Source organism: Falco biarmicus, chromosome 6 (assembly GCF_023638135.1).
Source record: "Falco biarmicus isolate bFalBia1 chromosome 6, bFalBia1.pri, whole genome shotgun sequence".
NCBI classification, from domain to species: domain Eukaryota; kingdom Metazoa; phylum Chordata; class Aves; order Falconiformes; family Falconidae; genus Falco; species Falco biarmicus.
In genome coordinates, this window is record NC_079293.1 from 58,504,212 (window position 1) to 58,531,583 (window position 27,372).

The following is a 27,372-nucleotide window of genomic DNA, read 5'->3' on the forward strand; positions in this document are numbered from 1 at the left end:
AAAGCTGTCACGGTTCTGACTACATAAAATGACATTTTATATCTTCCTTGCAATTAAAATGATATTTTAGGGTCATTTTTCAGTTTCTACTTTCTTTGCTCTGGCATGTAGTATAATATGACCCTTTTCCTGCTAGAAAGAGTGGCTGAAACAATTTGAATAAATGAGTGAAAATGGTTAGTATGGAGGAAGCAAAAGGCCTAATATCATGCCATTTCTCTTTTACTCTCTTCCTTTTTTGACAGCCATCCATTGAGGCAGAAGTAGCAGATTTTGAATAGCATAAAATTGACATCACAAGACACCTAGTGAACAAAGTGGGAAAAAAAAAAAAAAGAACAAGTGAGCAATAAGCTAGAACTTTGTACCTTGTGTGAACATAGGTGTGAGACATACCTTTTGAGAAAATAGTAGGATGCGAACATTACGTGAGAACCATATTATAATGCTTATGAACAACAAGGAATGAATTGCAGCTGTGTAACAAACTTAATTCTAGGGTTTCCAAATATGCAAACCTACAGCTTCTCACATATTTTTGCAATGGATAGAGGTTGTTATGTGTTTCCCATACAAACTTCTGCAAATATTTATAAAACTTTCTTGGTTGTTCATTGACTACAGGGATAAAAGCTATACTACAGATGCTGTTGCAGAAAAATTCTTGCACATTTTCACATAGGCCGGTTTATTTTTTGTTTTTTATTTGTTTAAGTTACTGATGCCAAACTTGTCTCCTCCGGCACATAAGATCATAAAGTGCATTGCTATTGTCGCTACTATTTTTAAACATTTTTTGATCCCACTGGCAGGTTGTTTCTAGTGTTCTTTTATGGGATTTAAACTAGATCTTTCTGGCTTCGAAAGGCTGTGCTCATTTATTTTTACTCACTAGAAAACCCTCCAAGCTTTTGAGCCTTTTTTTCATTAGAAACTAATAAATTTGACTTGAACATACACAATGCTAAAAGGCTTAGTTTGCTGTGATTTGACCTAGCTTACTCTGTCATCTAAACCCCTAAGCTTTATTTGTAAAGGCTGCTAGTGCCACATCAGTATTCAGTTCAGAACTTCATGTAATAGTTCTTTCTTTGGGCACAATTCTATGAAACATGTGAAATTAATCTGAGATAATGTAACTCACAACAGAAATAGAGAAGAATATTCCCTTACTATTGAGCAGTATCCAGAAAACCAGGAGGTGACTAATACGTGGGACAAAATTATTTTTTTTTAATTTCTATCCATCCTTTTGTATTCACAGAGTGTGCACGGTCTAGACAGGATGATGCAGTGCAAGAGGGCTGAGCTGCCATGGGTTACTATGACTTCTTTATGCTCTTAGTAAGTGTGTTTGATCATTAATTCGTACAGCACAACTGTTTCTTGATACTTTGCTTCTTGAAGCTGTAATGCACTTCATCCTAGTGCAACTAGATGATATTAGGGTGAATTGCTCAAAATTGATGCTTCATATGATAGTTATTCATCTAAGAGTTCTTATTAAATCATGTGCTTTTCTGATTTAAAAGTACTAATATTTCTTTGTTTCTTGGGATTCATAGGTAATCGCACATTTGTGCTAACATCTAAATATTCTTTAAATCTTTCCCGAGATTCCCTGGGATATTTAATTAAATGATCAGACACACTTCTATAAGAGCATGTTAGAGAAAGTCTTTAGAGTGTTTACATCACTTGTGAAAATGAGACTTTTATCAGCAGGTCACACAAGTGTTTTTGTGAAATTCCCCCTTTTTTAACAGACCTTCACCTGGTTATTCTTATGGCAGGCAACTAAAATAGATTTTAATGTTTCATTTTAAGAAATGACATGAAGTTTTGTTTTGTACAGTAAATTTATCTCAGGTTGGTGGTCAGGTCTATTCACTAAACAATTTACTTTTCAATATTTTTGAAGCCTATATGAAAATATGGTCTAGATAAGTCTTGTTGTATTGCTTCCACTCTCCACTGTATCTAAAGGAAGAAACTTTCTTTCTGTTGTTTGTTTTTATATGTTTAATGAGGACACAACAATCTGGAAAAGCTTTTAAAAGAGAAAATGCATTGTGAATTGAATGCCTCCTCCACATTCCTAATTTTTGGTGAGAAGTCAGCAGACTGGTGCCCATATAAAGCAGCTCATTTGAATTTCCTGCAGCCTGATTCTATATGCAAACTATGTAGTATTTGCATGTCTTTACTGACATTGCAGCTCCCTGATATATCTATCATTTGAGACAGCACAGAAATATTGATATTTTCACATTTACTGCAGAGAAGAGCATGTGATTTTGTAACTTCAGACATTTTAGGTAGTGTTGTTATGTCTGAATAAATCAAGATAATTTACTTATGTTCACAGTTGCCCATTGTGGTTTATCCCCGGCCAGCAGCTAAGTACCATGCAGCCACCCACTTCGTCCACTTCCACCCTGTCCCTGGTGGGATAGGGAGGACAATCAGAAGAAAGTAAAACCCCGTGGGCTGAGATAAAAACAGTTTAATAATACAAATACAGTAAAAAAAAAAAAAAAACACAACAACAACAACAACAATAATGAAGAGGAGAAGAGAGAAATAAAACCCAAGGGGAAAAAAGCAAGTGATGCGCAATGTAATTGCTCACCACCTGCTGACTGATGCCCAGCCAGTCCCGAGCAGTGATCAGCCCCTCCCGGCCAACTCCCCACACTTTATACACTGAGCATGATATTCTATGGTATGGATATCACTTTGGCTAGTCCAGGTCAGCTGTCCTGGTTCTGCTTCCTCCCGGCTTCTTGTGCACCTCACTGGCAGAGCATGGGAAACTGAAAAGTCCTTGTAGAGTAAGCGCTACTTAGCAACCACTAAAACATCAGTATGTTATCAACATTATTTTCATACTAAATCCAAAACACTGCACTGTACTAGCTAGTAAGAAAAAAATTAACTCTTTCCTAGCCAAAACTAGAACACTGGTCTCTGTAGAAGAATAATCTTATCACATTTTTCCTTGTGGAGAAGTGAGAATTACCCAGGATTTCCATGGCATTTAAAAGCCTAGGCTCATTTTGATGGGCATTTAAATCCATTGAAAAATCTGCATCTAAAAGACTTTGACTGATGAAGTTTGTGGCAAAGCATGGCTCTGAATAAGCCTCCCAGATCTCAGTTTGCTGATTTAAGATTTTGATGGGTTTTACTCTCAAACTGGACTTCCTAGGAATAATCTCTCATTCTGTAAATATGTATGTTAAATTTTGCTACTACCTTCAATAGGATGATTCAAAAGTCACCACAGCCATGCAGAAAATCATACCCATTGTTTATCTAAAGGGAATTAGTCTTTTCATTTTAAGAGAATAATAACTGATATAGTTGCTGGGTTTTCTTTCATAGTCGTAGGTCATATCTTTTTTTCTTTTTTTTTTTTTTTTTTCTGTCAATACAACTATTTCAATGACATGGTGTTTAACAATTGACCTGCCTACTTATAAGCTGTAAAACCAACATATTTCTAAAATAAATGTCATATACTGCCCAGAGATGCCAGATACAATTCCCAGTGACTTCCACTGAGATCAGAATACATGTAGCCAAAGGGGATATTTGGTTTTATGAACATACAGGTTAAGGATATGCTACAGAGCTGGTATTCTGTATATAATCTAACTGGCTATGATTGACACTGATGAAATTGCTGAAGGATTCCATTTCATTGATACTTTCAGGAAGGAGTTTCTTCTTGGTCATGTAGAGGAGATTCTGAACAACAAAATTCATTTGTAAATAGAAGGGAAAATTATTTTCAAAGTCTTAAATCTGATCATTTACAATGAGACAAAAATGAATTTAGAAGTCATTTAGGTGTATTTTAATTAATTGAAACATACATAAGTTTTTACTATTGCTTATTTCTTCTGTATTCAGATGGCTTCTGCATTCTCCTAATTTTGCTGTCATCATCACACTGCACAGATAATAGCATCCCGTTTCATTGCTAATTATTCTTTGTAATTCTGTTTAGACCATTTAATTATTTTGTTTAGTGATTTAATAACAACATTTGACTCCTTATATTTTCAAAGCACTTTAGAATTAATGAATAGCATGAGGTATATAATGGCAGTAGTAAAATCATTACAGGTAGAGAAACTGAGACAGGAAGGTTACTTGATTTTGCCAAATTAGGACCTAAGAGTTATTCTTTTCCAACTTCGTTTTTGGGCCATTAGACCAAATTGTCTGCCTTCTTTTCCTTAATGAAGATATAAGATTAGAATTTTCTTTAGTTAGTGGTAGTCTAGAAGTTCCCTTCAGAAGACAAAGATAAGAACATTTTATCTGTTTCATATATTATCAACGGATACACGTGAACAAGGAGTAGATCCAAAATGTATTTTAGGCAATTAGAAGCCATTTTTTCCATGAGCATGATAGGTTTGGGAATTAAAGTCTTAATGCAATTTCTATCACCTTTTATGATGCTCTAAATTAAATGCTTTTAGAAAAGTACATTCGGCACAGGAAACTTTGACTTCTTAAATCTTCACCTCTGAGTATGTTGGGGAATATGTATGTATTCAATATTGTACATTTCTAGACTATTATCACTAATGGCTAGATAGCCGTAAGAGTAACTAAATTGCCCTTTGTAGTATTTCTGCTAATGTTAGAGGAATTATCTTTGCTCCAAAGGGGGATATACTATCTAAATTTATTCCAAAATTTTCTGACAAATTTTTTCTAGAGAGAAGCCCTCCTTCAAAAAAACAAACAAAAAACCAAACAAACCCAAACCACTGCCCACTGTACTATGTTTTGTATGTTTGTGAGTTAACCCATTTAGATCCATGCCAGAAAATCACACTGCATTTGAAGTCAAATGACTTGAAAAATATATATTATTGCATGTATACGTAATTGCTGTATTCTCTACAGTATGCAGTAAGATGTTACTTCAGTAGCACTTCATTTATAGTTCAGACAAAGGGAAGTTTGCTACATCAAAAGTATTTTATATTCCACGTTGCAAGTAACAGACAACATCTCAATGTAATATCAATGTGTGGCTATGAGTGTGAGTAGTCAGCCCACAGGCTTCTAGCCCCAAATATATCTTACTCCACGTTAACCACAACAATAATTACTGCAAAGTATAGATACTCAGATCTTATAAAAACTTCCTCTTCTGGTGGTAGCATCACCACCATAAGCAGTTCCCAGTTTTTAGGAACTGTTCCATCAATAGTGCTGAACACCAAATGAATAGTGTTTGTATCTGGTCCTGACTGAGTGTATGAAAACTCTCGCTATGAAGGAAATGAGAATAATAATCAATGTTTTACTATTCCAGATCAATTACTAGCTATATTTACAAGGCAAATTTAACAAACCTATGAGGATATAAACTATTATTGTAACCTCCATGTGGCACACAGTTTTCTCAATTGCATACCACCACAGCAGCCTAGAAATTATTTAGGTAACAGCAGTGAAAACTTTATGTGAAGCTGTGAAAAAAATCCATAAATAATGTTAAAAAGGAATTCCAAGTTTGATTTTTTTAATTATTATTATGATGATTTTGGGGTTTTTTAATCTATCTCTTTATTAGAGCATTCTTTACAAAGACATGGATTTTTTGGATGGAAATACACCTCAAGTACTGCCTGCATAGATATTGCCAGACATCTGCTGCTGAGTCTTCATCTGCTAAAAAATCTGTATTTTTTTCAGAATGATATAAATATTGGTGACAAATGTAAAGAAGATAAAAAAATCAAATGAAATACAGCTTCTGACAACTTTCATAGTTTCTCCAAGTTGCAGTGGTGTAACCATGAAATCTAAGAGAAAAGTTCTAAACTCATAAAGCTGGCTAGGTTTGTCTCAGTAGTTACTGCATGTGTTCCATGATGGGCCCGAAATCTGGTTTTGCTCTGGTATATTTTTCTGTTCTGCAGATTTTTGTTGTAGAAATCCAAATGTATGTGTGGATCCATGGAGTCATTGCTGAATGTTGTCTTTCCTAGAATTTATAGAAAGTGATGAGTACCTGTGAAATTAGAGCTGGATGCCCAATCCAGGAAGCTGTTTCCCACCTAGGCACAGTGTTTGTTTACTTCTATGCTGCTAGCATGAATGCTGATCACCTTGCTGGTCCCAGCTCACTCTATAACATCACTGTGAAGTACGTTTTTTTTGATGTATGGCAGCTAGATGTGTCATCAGTTATATAACACATATAAAGCGTATGATGTCACTGTTGCAAGCTTTAGAAATATATTTACTAAGAGATGATTGTTTAGCTTTTTCTAAAAATGGTTCTTTATGTTCTAATTACCTTTCTACCTACCAAAGAAGAACATCTGGCAACTCTGCCTAAAGAATAAAAATATGATTAGAAATGGAGTCATGTTCTTCACCTCTATATGAAAGGGAGTATAAGTTCCATTTTCTTTGGAAATTTGAATCTTTCCGTCACTTTTTGACAAGTGATTGACGCTTTTTAAGGGCCAGACTTTAAAAAGTGTTTACAAGCTCTGTATGTAGCCAGGATGTGGGTGGGAACAAAGGCTTTGCCATTGATGGAAATATGCACAAGGTCAGCTGGGGTTAATGACATTCCCTCCTGTTCAGTAAAAGTGCCACTGCTTAGGTTTTATAATCTGTCAACATATATTATAAAATAAGGTGCATAAGTGCATTTGAAAAGCCCACAGTAACACTGGTATTTTCAATTTTTATAATTTTGTTGGTCAGTTTGGTGTTTTTAATCTGTTGGAGCCAGAAGGCTCGTGCTGAAGTTATCCTAGTAATGAGAAATTCTCCCTTTCTCAGACCAAACCCAAGACGGAAAGGCTGATCATCTTTGTGAGATGAGGATTTAGCACTAGCAGCAGGCAGAGGCCAGATGCAGGTGCTCTAACTACTGTGATCATTTGGGGAACGTTAACGTGCTACTCCTAAGATTAATGCTGCTGCATTCTGTAAGGTGACATCTTTGCAAATTACTGACACAAAAGCGCACTTGCATGACAAAACCTGCTGGAATGGTACTTTCTGCACAAACCTCACAGGCAGAACTAGGATGCAAGGCACAATAAAATGCTTCATGGCACATTTGTAGCTGAAGTGTGATGTAGCAATTATGTTTATGTGATCCGGTATTCCTTTAGTTTTGTTTTTCTCTTGCTCATTTTTTTTTTTTTTTAATACAGTTGAGTGCATTCAGAGAATAAGACGAACCCTTCCAGTGTATTTAGTAAGAGGGTCAAGATCCCAAACTCTCCTTCTAAATTGAGGGTCCTGAGAATAAGACGAACCCTTCCAGTGTATTTAGTAAGAGGGTCAAGATCCCAAACTCTCCTTCTAAATTGAGGGTCCTCTGTACCCGATTTCCACAAGAGGTCATGGTTAAAACCAACCTTATTGTCACTACAAGGATGAACAGTATGTTGGCACAAGCACAGTAAAACCAGAGATAGATTACTGTGCTCATTAACATACTTTTTGGCTTATTCTTCATAGAACAGAAATGTATTGCTTTTCTACCATATCACTCCTCGAAAAAAACCCACAACAGTTACTGAGTCATATTCTTAACTTTTTTACTGGAGATATCTTTGTAATTTTATTCCAACTACATAACTCATTTGATGACAATACTTTAATAAGGAACAAAACTTTGCTATTATATCAATCTTAATTGTATGCCTACTATAGGAATAAAAGCAAAAAAGCCTGTAGTAATGAAATTAACCCCCCCCCCCCCCCCCATATCATCCTTCTGTGAAAAAGGAAGTAGAACTACTGCCTGGCTTAAGAAGCATCTTTCTTTACTTAGAGAGATTTGCAGAGATTTAATAGTAGCAATAGAATAAGAATGAAGTTAAGGCTATGAATACTACAGAAATTTTTCCAAAGCCTATCAATTGTTACTTAATGCTAAGGAGAAAACATCCACAAATGAGGGGATGGTCCTTATTTTCTCATATAGTTTTACAATATGCAATTAAGAGACTTTTGCTAAAAGACCTTAATAGTTACTGGGTGAAAGAACACAAAGATGGGTCAATGTTTTCTTGCCAAAGGTCCTCCCACAGCCCCTATACCATAAATATTGTAGGCTCTGAGGGACTGGAAAAAAATTAAATTTCTGAGTCATATAAAGGACAAGCATTTGACCATTTGCTTAATCCCCTGCATCTATGGCATGCTGTGGGACTGGGGAGTACCTACCCCTGCTTCTAAAGCAAATTCCCTGTATATGACCCTGGGCTGGGTTAGACATGCTCATTGAACATGCCGTTCGATGGGCTCTGTGGCTTAGATACTGCCATTGCTGTAGAAAAGATGCTGTGGATGCCCATTACTTTGGATTTTTTTTTTTTTTATAAGTGTTTAAGAACCACTACTGCAAGATTTGTTGCAGATCTGAGGGGCATGGGGAGACAGGGTCAGGTGCCTGGGACACATCCTCTTGTCAGGTCAGTCCTGTTGCCTGAATAGCCCCAGCCCCTCACAGACATTCTGTTTGCAGCTGGTCACATGCTGAAAAGCTTTGAAGTTTCATAGTGAAATATTATGTTAAGAGGTAAGTTAGGCTACAGGCACTGTATAAAGTGAAATCAACTTCAGAATTCTTACACATACGCAGGTTCCTCAGACTGTTGTATTGGGTTTCCGTGTGAAAGGTTCCCATCATGAGAGAACTCAAAATGTTAATGAGAATGATAATACTTAAACTTTATGAAAAGTTCGGAAATCAAGGGAAAGGGTCATGACCACTGATTACTGTCTTTTATGTTTTAAAATTAATTAGCAATACACCCATGGTTTAGCACAGAGCACTCCCATGTAAGTTCACTTCTTCCTTTGTAGAACTCACACTGTACATACTTTCATATTCTTATGGCAGCTATGTCTTATGTCTTGGACATAAGAATTCAAACTTATACAGAGAGAACAAAGCTCTTACTGCCAGCAAGGAAATGGTCAATGCTTTAATGCAGTGTGCTTTATATACATGGAATTACCTGATATGTTTCTCACCACTCAAAATGCACATGATTTTTTCTGCATTTTGGTTGTTGATCTGCCTGGTAGGGTCAAATAATGACAGGATAAAAATATTATCCCCCAATGCTTGTAACTGGAAAACTTCTCGCACACTGTTGATTACATCTAAGGAAATAGCTAGAATTTAATCCTATTTTACTTTGTAGACAAAGCATTTAGAAAAAAAAAAATTTCAAATCAGTGTAATTTTTTTGAGTTTACCAACACCTAACAAAGAATCCAAAAGTTCTGTAACCTTTTTTAGATCTCAAAAAAGAGTAATATTTCCAAATCCCAGACACCATGGGTCTACATTAAGAACATCAATGTATGCATAAGATATAGTAATACAGAGCCTGCACCAAAACTATTAATGAACCCAGTATTGCCTAAATCATGTTGCACCACAGAATTATAAATACTTTTTACAGCTTCAGCCTATTAGTGTAAATTCCAGACTTATTTAGGCTAATCCTTTATAATGCTACGTGCCGCTAAATTAATCTGAATGCAATGTTAACATTTTTCATTATAGCATAAACCCCCTTAAAATAATTCAAATATTATCTTTTGCTTTAAAATTTTCAGAGCTAAAATTGGTTCTGTATTTTTACAAGATCTTGCATTTACAAGGTGTTATTCCATTCCTGGGTATCCTTTCTTCTACCCAAGAAAGAAATTTTATCATTTGAACTCAGAGAAATCCAGAAGTGATGTTAAAAAGACGTCTTCAGTGACACTACAAATAATGAATTGGACCTTGTTTCTCAGCAACTGATTTGCTCCATAACTCATGTCTGAATATAATACAGTCATATTCTTTACCCAATGCAGAAGCTAAAGAACGAACCACATAAATTTCAGTGGCACTGTGTGTTCTGCTTAGTGAATAATATGGATTTTTCAGAAAGGTCTTAATACTATCCTAGACAGAGTTGATTTGAAACCCAGCAGGAATATACTCTAGACACATGGTTTGGTATTGTCTTTTTATCATTTTGGAGGTTCTTGTTTCTGTATGAGTCTGGTAAATATGTACCAATCTGCAAAACCTAGATATCTGCAAAGGCAACTCTTTCGTGCAGATGGTTTACCAAAGACCACCTTAATTTCTTGGAAAAGTAAAGGGTTAGAAAATAATAATGTTGCAAGGGGAACTCAAAGAGTTAACCATTTTATGCAAATGCAGACATTCACTGTGAATGAAAATCTACAAAGCACTATAAAGCCGGCAAATCATTTCATACTAGCCCCAGAGACTTGGTGAGAATGTCCTGGTGTTTTAACAGCTTCTTTCTGCTCTCTGTAACATGTTCTATAAGATTATGAAATCTGTGTGTGCCTTGCATTTCAGTAGAAAGAGTAAAGATGTGTTTTAATTTTCTAAATTCAGGAGCTTTGCTTTTCCGTGTTTCTGCTACGTCCTCCATTTATAAGTTGATGCTTTCAGCCAGCTTTGCAAAGTTTTTAAGAATCATGATGGGAGATATACTGTGTGTTTAACCTAAAACAAAGCAAGGCAACTTGGCGCTGATACCAGCCATGGAACTGAAACATGGCTGTGGATGCTTTTATGACCATTTTGTTCCACCTTGCTCTGTGCTCAGTATAAGTCTCCAGAACTGCTGTCACAAATCCAGCCTCTGCTGTCGCTAGGCAATACCATTTCATTCAATATAGAGCTTTATACTGATCTCATCATTGAAATCTCTTGCTGTTCTCCAGTAGTGACTGCAACAGCATGACTCATATCTGTGATATGCAGTTTCTTTCCTTTCCTATTGTTTTGAGGAAAAACGAGTGGGTGCAAAGTAAGATTTTTTTCCCTATTTGTGCATATGAATCATTTTAATTGCATATTCTATGACATGCTGTGTATTTACTGGTCTTAGGATGTGTGACCGAAGCTGTAAAATTGCTTTGAACTTGGCATTTACAATACACTGTACTCCTTTTTCCAGGGGAAAACATTCCCGCTTTGACACATTTTGAAATGATCTGCAATCTTTTTTCCTAGGTGCCACTCTGTGCAATGATGAAAATCCTGCTTCACTAATTACTTATAACAACTCTGTTAAAACTAGCCCTTGAAAAATGTTATTGCCAAGCAGAACAAAGCAGAAGGCTTTGCTCAGTTTTACAGTGGATGCAGAAACCTGCCTCCCTGCTCTGATTCACTGTCAGCAGTTCTGAAATTGCAGGCAGATACTTCCTAAAACACACTTGAACTTTTCTACATGTTATTTCTGTTATTCTGCTTGTTTCCCTGAGTATGATGCTTTTACTAAAATCTTGGGAAGTTTTGCAATAATTCAAGCCCATACAGAATACATTTAAAATGGAGTATGTTACTGAGCTTTTTAGAAGACTTCATTATGCTTTAGAAAAATGTTAATATTGCTTCTGCCATATACAGTATGCTTTTCAAAGAAAAGTAAAAACATTTTGGAAAATTACAGGGAGATGGTGTGAACTTGTTTCAATAAGCAAGTTTAAGTCTCTCCTTTGAGGGCTGAAGTCTTCTGGGGCCTTTTGCATCTCAAAATATTTTATCACAATGAAATAGAGGGGGAAACTTCAAAAATGAGGGTGTCCAGCTGATTCCAAATATCAGTCACTAGTCATTATCTGTCCTCTTCTATTACCTGTGCAAAGATGGGACACAAACTCAGCTGAGAGCTCACTGTGGTATTCAGAAAACACAGTGCTAGTTGATGTCATGTCTCCTTTTTGTAAAAGATGATGGGAATAGTTAACTGCCTATACTGGTAAAATAGAAAAACTATATTATGAGAAACTTTGGGGTTTTTTGAGTGTTCAATTGGTACGAGGAATAGAGTGCCTCATTCTACATTGCATATGAAGCTGGCCACAAATCAGAAATCCTCAACTAAAACCAAGTATGTCTTTCTATATACAGCTATACTTTGTCAAGCCCCAAAGGCAAGATCTTGAAGGATATAAAGTGTGAAGGTGAGCAGGATTTTTAAGAGGGTTCATTGCCCATCTTTTCTAAGACCATAACTGTTGTACTTAAGTTGGTAAAAAAATGGTTGTATAATTTTGGTTCAGTTTCACATTCACTATGGTCTCTCAGTTATCACAGCGTCCTGAGACAAAGCTTATGACAGTACAGTTCTAGGGTAGAGGGTTTTGGGCTTTTGAAGGTGATTTAGGGGTCAGCAATGTTGCTCAGAGAGGCTGAATTGAGAGACAAATGATCTTGGGCTTGAGTTATTGTTTCTTACCTGGTGTTCCTAGCATCTTCTACTCAGAGGACAACTAGAACAAAGCCCAGGATCCAGCCTCTGTCATATGATTTTGTAAGTCTTTAAAAAATATCAATTTCTTTATGCTTTGCCAAGGTTGTTAGTATAACCACATACCCTACGTAAAAAATAGCTCTATACCTAATTCTTGTTCGTGGTGTTTTTTTGTTGGAGATAAGAAAGGATAGGGTCAGAAGCACTGGAATATGGCTTCAGGGCATCAAAGAACCTCCAGAACTGCTTATCTCCTATTCCCTGTGTACCTGTGGAAAGAAGCTTCAGTGGTTTGGTATTCTCTGCCCCTGAAGGACCACTGTGGGCACTCCCTCCAACATCCCAACCTGGAACTGACCCCAGCTAGGGACACATCTGGAGGGTCCCAACTTCTTATGACAGTTAAACCCAAATGTATATAAAAAATCTTTGCTAATCTTCACCTAGCCATTTAATCTTCAAAAAGCAGAACATTCTCAGTTAAGAATTATAGGTTTATTTCTTGAAAGGATCTTCTTGAAATGGTTCACTTTTTCTTAGTTCCCTGGCTAAGTAGAGAAAATTTGCCATAGGATGATGGAATGACAGCCTCAGATCTTTCAGAAGAGAGTTTGTGCAATATCTTGGGGGTTTTTTTTGTAAGATATAAAAGCAATATTTGCTGTCCGCCTACAACATAGTAGTTGACAGGAGCTTCCATAAAATCCTGAAGACAGTTGAAGGTATAGATTTGTTAATCTATTATTCCTGGAAAAGCTGGACTAGTATGCAAATTGGAATTCTGGCACACAACTCACTGTTGTCTCTGGCCACATGGGATGGATCTGCTGATCCTAAGCCTCTTTTTTTCTGGGACATGTGCTCTGTTCCTGATATGCCTCTGGTGGGCTCAGTGCAGTTGACACACTGTGAGAACAGAGCAGAAGCAAGGTGCCTGGACGACCTGCAAGGCAGCCATGTCAAATCCTGGCAGCACCCACTGAACAGGTGGGTGGGGAATTTAAGACTCCACTAATTTGGCCAAATCTGACTTTCAAATGGAGAAGAGATGCATATGTCCAACACCAGTCTTCATTTCTCTTGACAAAGTGCTGTTGTAAAGTATGAACAGTTCAGAACATGTCAGACAAATATCTCAGAATTCATTTTGATAAAACTACTATCTACTCTTATTCTTTGAAGTACCTGAACCTCTACCGAAATTTAACACCCATGTCCCCAGAAGAAAATCCTGAAGCTGAGAGCAAGTATGGAACATTTCAGCATGAAAAGTTGACCTAAGGCAAAGTTATAAGCTGCTGAAAACTGGGATTTCTTAGTGGAATATATTAGGCAGCTTCATATATAAATTTCTAATGCTATCCAATGCTAGAGAAAGTCACTTTCATTTAATTTTAGTAGCATATTAATGATACAAATTTTAAGTTAGAATTTCCTGCTGAAGTGGCAGTACAGAAAGACACTTGAATTACACAACCTGTGCTATAACTACAGAATGCAATTTTTAATCAAATGTTGATGATAGTTTAATAAGAAAATACTGCAGCACTCTAATTCTTGACAGGTGGTAATCAGTGGGCCAAAATCAGCTGTTTCACACAGCACCCTACTGAACTATTGTTTATAGAAGTTGTTTTGACCTTAGTGAAGAAACATTTGTTAACTGAGCGTCTGATCAGAGATGTTAATTGGAGCATCTTTCAGGATTTGCCTTTGAGTAAAAGTTTGTAAAAAGGCTTTTATAAAGGGGGATTTTACTGCATATTTTCCTGAAATTTTGTTTGGGAAGAAGGCTAGGCAGCTTGAAGTTAGATGTTTTGCAATGGAAAAGGAATGACTGCCTGACAGGTTTAAAAAGTCACGCTTGACAGAGTAGTTATACCTGTTTGATAGTAAGACTTAAATGTTCTGTTTTATTGGATGACAGGCTGAAGAACAGAAAGACTATCAAAATAAAAGTTTTTTTATATATATACTCAGTTTTTTTCCTACTTAATAATCCAAGGTCAAACATGCATTTTAATAAAAACCTCTGAACTTTTCTGCTGGGTCAGGGAAAACAGAGCAAATTTACTGTTCTTTTCAACGCATTTGTCAGTCTACATACAGAAAGTGCATTACACAGTTGTGTTAGCAAAGGCAAAGCTTTTCCTTGATTGTCTAGGGAAATTGCCTTTGGACAAAAGCCATACTTTTGAATGAGGATTTTAGACTTTGTAAAATAACCAGGGACATAACCAGGGACGTGTATTTCAATATATCAAAGCTTTCTCTCTTTGCATTTACTAAAGCATTTGGGGACAATATAAAGTTATCTTAAATTCCGGTTTTTTTTGGTTTGGTATTTCTACACATTCAATAAAGTTGTAATACACATTTCCCACATTTCCATCCACTTTTGTCAACATGTCCAATTCTTTGTAGTTCTTTCCCCCCCCCCCCCCTTTTTTCTTTCTTCATATATTAAGGGAAATCTCAGCCTTGATCAGCCTGGCAAATGGATAAAATTACACTGATTTCTTTCAAAAGGAAGCATTGTTCAGGATGAAGAAAGGACATTAAACACAGTTTACTGACAATTGCATGTTATTCCTCAAGAAAGTTTTCATACTTCAGAGCTTTTGCTGTAGTCATCCCAAACGAATCAATAAATATAGCAGGTTTCTTGATTGCAGTTTAAGGCTTCATAAGAAGAGTTTTTATTTCAGTATATTTTAGTATCTTTCACATTGATATTGATATTAATTTTAGTACAGTTATTGTACCTATATGTCTCAAATCCAATTTTTAACTTGTCCTTCAGTACCAATCACTAATTCACACTGAGGGGAAAAAAATTACTATGAGGTTATGTTTAGAAAAATAAATTTTTATCTGCACTTTTTCTCAGCCATATGGGGATGTTTTTGTCAATGATAATATTTCTGCCTTAGTGCTTATTCCTATATATTGATTAGGAAGTATCATTTACATATTCAGGGACTATTGATTGTACAGGAAAAGGTCATCCATTTGATTTTAAAATTACCTTTAAATTGAATGGAGAAAAAAAAAAGATATTTTTTTGAACTTCAAACATAATTTTAAAAGCACAGTCTTTCAATTCCATCCATTCATCCCCTATGTTGCTTCTAAGGTTTATTATCAAAACCTCTGTGGTTCCATTTTTTCTCCTTTTATTTTCCTAGTCACTTTGCAGTAGGGGAGAAATATTCCCTTTTGCAAATCCCATTATTCTTCATCTATGCCGCAACTTAAGCCCTAGTCCAGGAAATAGCTGAACACATCCTTTTTCCTATGGGGTTCAAAATATCAGCATGTCCCTTGAATCTAGGTCAAATTTTGTATACCTTTATATCTTGAAATTCATATAACACTCAGAATATACTTTATTACAAAACTGCATCATTAAGTGTTTGATACAATTAAATAATTAAACCAAAATCTCTACATGGGGAATAACTTGATCTATGCAGAAAAAAATAATAAAATCCAAGGTAACAGTGTTAAGGATTTATTTTAATGGTCTCAGTACAGTGCTTGAAATCCCAGCAGATTCCACTGAGTTCACCATGCTTTCAGAATAAAAACAATGAATTCTGGGCATAATTATGCACCGAGTCTGTAAGTCTTCCCTTCAGCTAGATTTATAATTAACTTGTTAGTCCTCCTGCAGCTTAAGAGAAATAGTCTTTTAAGAGTCAAGATATCCTTTCTCATGATAGCATCATATTTATGACAGTAAAAAATTACTACATTACTCTGTTGGTCTTGTGGTCAATTATAGTTTTGCTTGTTAATATGAAAGAAATATTTTTTAAAGAGAAATTATTAAAGAGAGATTATTTTTCTGAGAATAATATCACCTATGAAATAAATTACAGTGCATATCACATCTGCTACCTCAGGCAGACATTCACCCCATTAGATTTTGTTTACAAATGTGTAAATGTTTCACCTAAAGATCAAAAAGAACAGTGTTGCTGGAGAAAAGAGGATTAGCTGCATCAGAAAAACAATACTAATTTTTTTGCAATTTTGCTAAAATGTCAGCCTCTTTAAGAAACTCTCTGGCAACTTTCTCTATCATCCTTAACTACTGCAGATGGCCTGTGGTGACTCCCACAGAAATGATCACAACCATACATGAGGACTCGGCATCCTTAAGCTTGAATACTGTTATACAAATTATTATGTTATAAAAAAGTTTTCTGTTCAGAGGTTCAGATAAACAAGGCACTTGGGACTCCAAGAAACCTCAGTCTGGCCCGTAGTGTAATTCTTTTAAATCTCAAAAGTTAGGCATAAGCCTAAACATCCTACTGAATTAACATCAGAAGAATGAGAAGAATGACATTCCCCATTTTGTTGGGTTTTTAGTTGTTGGGTTTTTATTTTGTTTTGTTTTGTTTTTTTCCCAAACACATTGCTATCTTCTTTGCAGTGTGATATCAATATTGTTGGAATTGCAGGTAAAACTCAAAACAACTGGGAGGAAGAAGAGATACAAGCTGCAGAGGGGACTCCACAATTTTTCTTATACTTACAGAGTTTGTTGTTAGGGTTTTCCTAAAGGATTTACATATATCAGAAGTTAATCCATCTGAAATCATCTCCTTTTTTTTCCCTTTTTTTTTTTTTTCCTATTTTTTTTTCTTCTGGTAAACCTAACTGGTCAAACTAATTTTAATACACTTGAACTGAATAAATGTTTTTATAAATCCTCATATAAGTCTTTATCCAAGGTACAGAAAAAGAGGTACAATTAATATGCCTTTGCAAGGAAAAAAAAATAGAAACCAAGAGGCACACAGAATATTATTTAACATAGAAGCAAAGTATTTAATACGAATTCTATCTACTGATACAAAATAAAATATTTCAATATTTCTCTTAGCTTCATAAGACCTGTTGGATGGTGAGCAATGCTTTTGTCAAGAAAGGAAATGTTTTTCCGGTGGTTGCACAAACAGAATAAACTAGAAAAAGAACATTATTTTATATAAATGATCAATCTCTTCATGGTCCTTGAGGTTCATTTCAGAACACATTTCTGCAGGGCTACACCAGGGAGTCTGTGATGCATGTAATAGAACCAACGAGCTCCCCGGTACAATTCCAGAGTGCTAGGATCTCTGTTTATCTTCAAGCTTGCTTTTTCTAACATCAGGTCTAGATTTAATGACCTTGGTAACTTATAAAAGACCATGGAGCTGATCTTTGAAAATAAGTTTTACCTGTAGCTCTATCTGGTAGCTAATATGGCTAGTATTTTACTTTAGGAAACCAATGGAAATGAAATATCTTACGTAAAGCTTCTTAACATATAAGCAGATCTGACTATTCCTACTATTTTTCCACAACTTTGAAGTGCAGGAGGCAGTTGCAAAACACTCTAAAATAAAACACCCTGAATAGCATTAAATTACCTTAAGCTGTAATAAAAAAGCTGTTTCTGGCTATCTCAGTGGAAGCTAAGTAGTGTTCTGTAGCTCCCTAAATGAATGTAGAAAGACATAATAGGTTTCTTTAAGCAGACAGTTTGACTCCACTCCACTGCTCATTCTTGTCCTTTCCCACACAGGCACTTTCAGCATTCACAGAAACTTTTCAGTACATGTAGATGCACACAACCATAAAAGACAAAATCCTCTATAAAGGGACACTCATAATACCTTTCTTTTCTTCTAGCTGTTGCCCAATATCCCACCAGAAATTAATACTTTCTGGACATGTGTAACAATGCTTCTCTTTGTTCTAAAATCAGCTCTTTAACCTTAACCTTAGAGTGAGAGCACCACAAATATAAAAACACAGGTGAATCGTGCAATCTATATGATAACAGAAAAAATGAAAGACACCGTTCTTCTCACCCACATGCATGACAGACTTTTAAGTATATGGAGAAGAAATCACATTAACAGATTCTGGCTGAAAAATTTATCAGCTACCAATAAAAAGAACACCAGCCTGTATTGCTAATGGAGTATGCACCCCTTCACCTGCAATTTTCACCATCACCAGTTCTTACAATTTGGCTGTTTTATCAAAGCAGCAAGAAGTCAGTAATTAAAAAAAACAAAACCAGCAAACAACGTCACAATGAAAAAATATGCTTTTTATTCCCAGTTATTTTTCATTTCATTTAAACATGCCATTTTTCTGCACCTGTTTAAAATAAAATTTGTTTTTTCAGAACAAATTACAGCATTAGGCGTGTAATTTGCTTCATGTGCTCACTGCCTTTTTGCCCTGGCAAAAGTAAGGTCTAACCATTTAATATATTTGGATTGTGTTTAAATGACACAATAAGACATTAGAACCCTGGAAAGTAAGGCAAGGCATATAGATAATAAAATTGGTGAACAAGCAGCATGTCTTGAGGAAACTGCATTGGTCATTTGGTAGTTGGTACTGTAACACTTTCCAACTGTCTTTTCTTCACAGTCTTAAAAGGGTGCTCCTAAATGGCCTTTTTACTGTGGTTTCTGATCATGCTAGAGAGCTGAGGATGGGGCAGCAGGGACAGGAGAGCCAGCCGCAACACTAGCAGTGGGATCCCGGTGCTAAACCTCATCACTTGTGGTACAGGGACATGGAAATGTGCCTGTGTACACAGGTGGCAGAGAAAGAAACTTCCCGTTTCCTTGTAACGTCTGCCTGGGGGCTTTTCAAAATGGGTAAACATTGCCTTAAAATCACTATCATCATCTCTTTCATTGCAGTCTAATGCTATGAAAGTCTGGCATTAAGTAGGAGTCACCAGCTGCAGCTGTCTGACAGTGAGTTGTCTAAGTTGAAGGTAATCAGCTTGAGGTAATCATTTGGGTAGGTGGGATGATTCATCCACTGGAGGTGGCAGTCACTCCTCAGTCCTGCCAAAGGAGCCTAAACAGCTAGCTTAGTCTAGAAATGTAGCGATTAGTCAGCCAAAGGTAGGTGAGATGAACATTAACCTCTGCACAGAAAATTTGCTCCCATCTAATATGAGGCTGTCCTTAAGACAAAAGTGCCTTAAGACGATAGATGGCAGCCAGTACCTTTTGCTGATGTAGGTGCAAGAGTATTTCAAAGCAAGAGTGGTTCAAAGCTGCACCAGGGGGTGTTCAGACTAGACAGAGAGAAGCATTTATTTACCAAGAGGTCGGTCAAACACTGGAACAGGCTTCCTGGAGAGGTGGTCGATGCCCCAAGCCTGCCAGTGTTTAAAAGGCATTTGGACAATGTCCTTAACAACATGCTTTAACTTTTGGTCAGCCCTGAATTGCTCAGACAGTTGTACTAGATGATCATTGTAGGTCCCTTCCAACTGAAATAGTTTATTCTATTCTATTCTATTTTTATTCTGACCTATCCTATCCTATCCATCTGCAGTCATGAACTTTTCGTGGGATTGCCATTTTGCTGTTGAAGGCCAGCAAGAAAAGCTCGGGGTCTTGTTAGCTGATCATTTTTACAGTCTTTAAATAGTATTATCAGTGATCAGCCCCAAAAGAGTTATAAGCTAGTCTCTTAACAGTCACAACCTTTCAGCTGCTTTTTTTCTCCCACTTAAGGGGTAAAATCTTCGGGCAGATTGAGCCAGGGAGCCCAGACAATGTTTTTAAGTCCATAAATTTTATTTCTTTTGAACAATGATCTTAAAATGAGGACATATAGTAGTGATTTCTTTGCTCAAAATTGTAGATAATATCCCTCCAGCAATGAAAAAAAAAAAAAAAAAGATATGTGCTAGGTTGTTTTTTTATCTATCATCAGCCTTTGACACCAGCTCTGCCTTACTGTATTGCTCTGGAATTTTCCCTCAGGTATGTTCCACACCCCACTGGACAACTACCAGCATAATTAAGTGAACCTTTATCCTGCTGCCTGTCCTGTTCTATGGTCTGCATCATCTGGCAAAATCTGTAGGAAAAAAATGAGCTCTGCCATTAATTTATGTTGATAAGACTAAATTCTGTTTGCATCATTTGTCTTGGAAGTGCAGGTGAATAAATGAACCAGTGTAGATGTCCTAGGTTAGTGGATAGTTTTAAATTTCAAACAGACTTTTCTCAAATGATCCCTAGGAAAAATATTGGGATTGGATACACATCTGAAAACAAATCCCAAACATTTTCAATCTTTTTCATTGCATTCCTTTTCTGTATCTGCTTTCCAGGTGAGTATAATGAAGTTTATTTTTATTGGTAGGAAATATTTTGTTTCCCTTCATAGTCTTAAATATAGTTAATTCACTGTGACTAGAACTCACACAATAGTTAGTACTCTTACACATTGCATTGTTATATTAAATATGTCCTTCCTATTAAATATCTGAGCTTGTCTGCAATTTCAGACAAAAAGAAAAGATTTTTCTTCACATCTGTACAGACACATAAAATAAAGCAACGTACTGAACCAGATAACCATCAGCAACTCTGAAACAGAGAAGAGTGGCATTTTTGAGAGCAGCTGTTTTAATTCCTAGAGTTTGAAGCTTTCTTCAGAGGCCTCCTTCCTCTTCCACAACCTTCAGGCTTGTCATTCTGTGGAAGGGACCCCTGTACAGGTTATTCTCTGGGAAGATGGGCTTTGTATGCTCTGGGTCATAAATTCTGGGGCCAGCAAGTTTTGCCCAAAAGCTTGTACTAAAATAGAGAAAGATATAATGGAAAAGAAGGCATTGTGCCAAATGCCAGAGGTGTATTGAATATTTCCCTTTTTTTTTTTTTTTTTTTTTTTACTTTTTCACTTTCTTGATGTTGGTTATCTAGATTGTAGACTGTATTGGTGAGGGATTATGTGCTCCTCCCTGATTTTATCGTATACAGCACTATGTGCCTCTGGACATGACTATATTGATAAAATGCATAATGCTTCTGCGTTTAGTAAGACCTATCACACCCCTGAATAAACAACACCTGCTTTGTAACCAGACAGGTATACAGATGCCTGCTGATGGAGAACTAAACCAGCTTTGTCCCCAAAGTTGAAAGCTAGACAACTCTTTCTTTTCTTTGGCAGCAGCAGACCTTGATGAGTAAATACATCTTTCCATAATAACCGAGAAATGAACCACACTTCAAGTTTCTTCAAGGAGATGAGTCATCATATCTTATATGACGATCTGTCTTGGATGTTGGCATGACCTCAGTTGAAGTTGAATTGATGATATTGACCTTTCCTTCATTTTCTGAGTACTACAGACATCAACACTAATTTGATAAGGTTCAGTGACATGTGAGAGATTTACAGGCCCAAAATGCCTGAAATAAAAACCAGACTACACAGATCCATAAGCTGTCACAAGCTGAAGCTGTGCTTTGGGTGAACAATCTCAGACAAGGCTTAGACTACAGTAACAGTAGTGGTAGAACTGAACTGGTAACAGTTTCTGCAGTTTGCTCAGTCAGGTATAGGAAAGGAGGGGAGAAACAAGTTCCCAACCATAATTATTAAGTTGAGGAAAAAAAAAAAGAATTTTGAAGGGCACCATCCTGAAATCCATGGGACAAAGTTCAGACATAGTTTTTTTTTTTTTTTCTTCTCATTCTAATATTAATTTCTTTGAAAATGAAAATACAAGGACAGAAAATGAGTTATTTCTATGGCTAACTGACCACCAAAGGTTTATTAAAAGCTGTAGTGTCTCACTCTTCCTAGCACAAGCCATAAGAATAAAAACAAAGTCAGAAAATCAAATAGTGGATTCACACTCTTTTTGTTTAACCACTATTAGAAAACATCGCTGGACCTTTCCATCCCACAAAAGCAAATACAAAGATATGGACATGCCTATCCTTACTGTTAAATAACTGGAATTATCTCATCAATGAAGTACCATATTTTGCATTGATACAAATCTGTATAATTCACTGGTAACTTCCTATATATTGAAGAGCTTTGGATGGCATTAATTAGTGTTACATGATAGAAAATTATATGTTAAAATATAGGCTATGCCACAATAACAACTATAATAATGGCTCTGCTCTTTTCAGCATGAGAACTGTTCAACCACTGCTAGTGGCTGGATTTCTCCTGAGTGCTAGGAGAATTGGACCAGATCCAGCAGCAAAATAAAATTAGTACAACAGGTAAGTCACAACAACTAAAACCTCTTGGTTTTGCAACATGATAGGTAAGAATCCACTAAGATTTCAGAATATCCTTTAATAGTACATTTGGCTTGCATTAATCTATTTAAGGACAAAGATTTCTAAAAACATCTTATTGATCTCTCCCACAAGCTGTCATTGGCTGTCTTTTCCTTTGAAAATTCCTGCATGTAGAATGTGGATGGAGCACTATAAACTCTAATTGATTCTTGCTCATATGAGCTGAATTGCATGCAGAAATCTAAGTGGTTCTGGGAGGAATAAAAGTACTACTACATGGTGCTTTAGGGCTGCCCATATCATTCTCCTGCTGTCTTGAAATCAGAAGTCTGGTATGCCTCTTTGAAGGTCTCGATGGAATGAGTGGAAAATGAACAGCCCCCCCCCCCCCCATACCTCCCCTCTCAAATATGAGGCTTAAAGAAACCCAACCAACAAATACTTTGTATATGTGTACAACAGATAAAATGAATGTCTGTAATTATTGCACGAGTTTATTGCCAGGGTCTTGTGGTGCTGGGAATCAGACAGCATGGGCATGGTGGGGGAGATTCTCATTGCCCAGCCCTAGGGAGTCATGTTGAAGCACCAAATTTAGATGTCTGCTCTCACCATGTTTCCACAGTCATTGAATATGACTGAAACCTCTAAAGGGACACTCAGAGCAGGAGATTAAGGTGATACAACTACACTACGGATGGAAAAGCTTATGGAGATGTGTACAGGGTAACCAAGTCAGCTGGTTTGAGTGCCTGAAGTCCTGGGCACCCCCAAGACCTGATAGCTTGCCCCTACATTGTTTGTTCAGGCAGCCTTAGAGAAGCCCATGTTTCAGCAATAAGCAGCACAGGGCTTCTCTAGGACCTTATGACCATCTGGTATCAGTTGCATAAAAGCCCTGGTAATAGCAGATGAGACGGATGAGGTCTGGATCTTACCCACATGGCAGGTAAATATAACCCGAGGTGTATTGTAAGGTATGTTGCATTATGATGATTTTCCCCAGATCTGGCAAGGAATTTCCAGGACTGGTTCTGCAATTGCTGAACATGGCCACAAACATGGCTTGGGAGCTGTTTCTGTGCAGCAGAGTAGCTTCAGCCTCTCTTCTCTGTTTCTGAAGTCCATTGGACACCTAAGTAAATACAGCTTCTAACTCTTCACCCACTAATTTTGTTGCCTAAAGACACATGAGGTGACCGACAACCCACTAGGATGAGTTTTGGCCTTTTATCAATGAATTATTTTAATTTATTGGTATGACTTTACAGCTTCTGGCTAGTCATTTAAGTGAAATATTCATTCATACTACTGCAATGCTAATGAGAACATTCATAGTAAGCACCATGTCTTGATGTATTAACACAATAAATCCAGTTCAGTGGGTTATTTCTGGTTTTGGGAATCTGAGTCTGAACTGATCTGCTTTGGTATTAGTCAGTCTAATGATTCATCTTCACTGAGATCACAAGAACAGGCTAGATAGAGCCTTTCAAACCAAGTATTTACATTCTGCTCCCAGATGCTTTTCTTTTTCTTCAGGTATGAGTGATTATGGGGTATCTCTTTGGTGTGGCTTTTTACTCACATCTGTCCTAAATGGCACAAACCCACAAGAGGTCACTTGTTAAGATTAAAAAAAAAAAGAAAAGAAAAAAAAAAAGAGAAAAGTAGAACTCCTTTATTTACAGGTACATTTAGAAATAATGATCACCTGTTAGCACCATTATACCAACATACCTGGCACAACTCATTTAGGTAGAGAAATGTACACTTACAGGGATGTGTTTGAATTTGAAACAATAAACAAGCCAAATACACACACTGGTGTTAAAGCACTCTGGGCCAGACTTTGAGGATGTTAAAATGCATTAGGAGGAATTCTAGTGAAAGGTGTACCAAAGCCAGTGAGAATTGCTAATTAGAACTTTTCAGGGGAGACAATACTATAGGCAAGGTATTACATGAAAATCATAAACCAAATATAAATCTAAAAGTAAAATATGTGGAAAAAAAGACCAAAAGAGTCAATCTTTTCTTTTACTACATTATGTTAACTACCATTTGCAATTGTTATAAATGTCACTTGCAGGCTTCCAGCTGTTCTGAAATGTGCTTGTTTTTAAAGCACTGACTGAATAAAATAATTGTTTTGTAATGGTGAGCAGTATGGTGTGCTGGTTTTGCTTCCGCTTTTTAATGTATTTAACTGAATAATCAATTCATGTTCATGCCTCAGATACCTGCAATGTGATAGGAAATACTTCAGGTATCTAAAGGCTTCATATTCTTTAAAGTGATTTGTCTAAGCTGTATGTTTCCATTTTGCAGGATATATCTGCATATGCCTCTGATTCAGTTAAATCACTCATGATTCGAGACTCATGGTTTTTAGCTATTGTTCAGCAGTTGGATTTCTAGTAAAAGAAAAATTCATTCTTTATGGTTTTGTACTGTGTTGTTATCTACATTACAATCTCCAACTGCAATCCACTTTTTTAATTAGTATAGCTATTTCAAGCTGTAAGTTTGGTTTTATGACCCTCTTTGCTGATGTCATCCATAAATTCCCCTTCTCCGTTTTATTGTTGTATAAGCTGGGTGACCTGAGGCCCTGGTTTTCTTCTCATGTTGGTTTTATTCTGTGAAATAAATCTAATGTCTTCAGGGAAGTTACTTGTGATTTAAACCCACAGCAGAGGAAAGCCAAAGCTTCAGGTTATAGCAGTGCGATCAAAGACAATTGAATTGCAGGGACTTAACAAGCTGCCTCCTGTCAGCTGAGCAGCTACAAGGGTCCGCGAGCTTGCTTTTAGCCCAATTAATTATGAGAGAGTATAACTTAGCTTAAATGAATGAATGAGGGTGAAGACAACAGAAGACATCAGAATAAATAACTTTTCCAGGCTATTTAATGCTTGACCATACAGTGTAACTTTGCTCCGTAACCAAAGCTGTGGACTGCATTCCGGGATCCATTTACAAGCCTGGAGCTCTCACCCGACACCAGGCTCCTCCTTCACTGCAATGTTATAAGACTCCCATTTTACAGCCAGTGGAGGCAAACGTTCACTTTTAAGCTGTGATTTACATGACCTGTATTACTCATAGAGGAGATGAATTGTGTCCTAGAGCCCATTAACTCTGTTAAATATAATTCTAGTAACTGTAAGAGGAGAGAAAGCCGACTGACTTTAACACAGAGTTATGTATTGCCACCAGTTGAATCCCACCTGAGAGTCATATAAGCAGGCTTTATTTACTTAAACTAGATATTGGGACTGAAGTAAGGTGCAGGTTTGCTTTGATCTATCTTTTTTTCTGGGTACTTAGGGTGGGATTTGTCTCACCTATTTTTATACATCTGAAATGTAATCATTTTTGGATTAGCAAAGCCAAGCTAAGCAAGATGTCTGAAATCCCTTTACAATCAAAGGAAACAGTCCTTTGTAGAGGTCTCTGCCCTACATAACGTAGGACAGAGAAATCATACTCCAGAGGTACCTTTTTCTACATTGACTTGAAATGGTAATACGGATAATCAGGTCAGATGGAGACACTAGGGAAGATGAAACTTTCATCTTTATTTGTCTTTATTTGTCCTTTCTCTGCCTTTTTTCCTCTCATGCAGATTTTTCTCTCTCCACAGGTATAATGGAGGACCATAAGGTTTTCTCATCCAATGTAAAATAGAGAAAATACATGCAGGTAGAAAAGTTTTTTCAGTCAGGAAAATTGTAATTGTAGTGATCAGAATATGGCTCCTAACATGATGCCCTGCTAAATCCTGTGAGGTGCTTGCCCCGGTTAACAAACCTTTCTCCTACATCTAGCTAGAATTTATAGGAAACGTAATAGCAAACTGATAACAGACAAAGTCAACTGAATAATAGACGTGCAGAAGAAAAAAGATGTTGCAAGCAGCAAAAGTCCAAAATCAATACAAAAAATAGTGTACCATCTTCCATTCCTTACATCAGTAGTTTGCAAAGAAATCCAAGACCAACACTTAATTTTAAATTAATGATAACTCTTCAAATTCAAGCTTTATAGACTCATGAAATCAGTAAACAAGAACTGTGTATTGTAAACAGGGAATTTGAGTGTTAACTTGACTTTTTAGTTTGCTCCATCACAAATAGCTTTAGACACAGCAGTAAAACATATCATAATTTAATCTTTTCTCCATCTTAGTTGTCTGCTTTCAGTAATCTAGAAAAATTGCTCTTTTAGAGAAAGTAGTAGAGGGTAAAACCATGAATTTCCATTCCCTAGTTTTACTTTGTGCTCAGATTCAGGAAGAAATGCAGCCCATAGAAGAAAAACTTGGCTAAAATATACTCTACAGCTCTGTTTTCTGTGCAGAAACTACATTCTAGGGTTTTATCCTGTCTGATTTATGACTTGAAAACATTTGAATAAACTCTGAAGAAAAATATGGGAACCACACGGTGGCAAAAACTATAATTAAAAATAAAACAATTTTTCAGTGGTTGTTTTCTTTAAAACAAAGAGATAAAGTCATGTTTTATTTGTGTCTATTTGCATTTTATATGTGTTTGTAAAACACATAAGAAAAATGCAGCCTTCATGTCGATAGAGATGGATAGGATATTACTACAACACTTGGGATATGAATAGTAGTATATGATTATCAGCAAACAACAGTCTAGCAGAACTGGTCTTGAATTAAATGGCATGGAAAGCTCTGAAGGAGACTATGAATATAGAAGGCAATCATTAAAGATGAGAAACTTTAATGGAGATGTTCATAGGAGAGGTTTCCTCATCTATCTTCTAACTTTCTGGTTTTAAATGTTCATCTGTGGTAAATAAAGCTTTCTCTCTCCCTCATAAAATGTTGCTGTAACATTATTCTCTTATTGGTGATAGTTAAGAATGAAAACACAGTGAAAGAGACTATAAACAGTTGTGAAGAACTATGGGTTCTGCAGCAT

The 27,372-nt window shown here is 36.4% G+C and overlaps 1 protein-coding gene across 1 annotated transcript in view; it reads right to left on the reverse strand.

The window, feature by feature from the left end:
• Nucleotides 1–27,372, reverse strand: part of NKAIN2 (sodium/potassium transporting ATPase interacting 2) — a 572,965-nt gene that overhangs the window by 110,086 nt on the left and 435,507 nt on the right. The gene's annotated exons all lie outside the window — the stretch shown is intronic.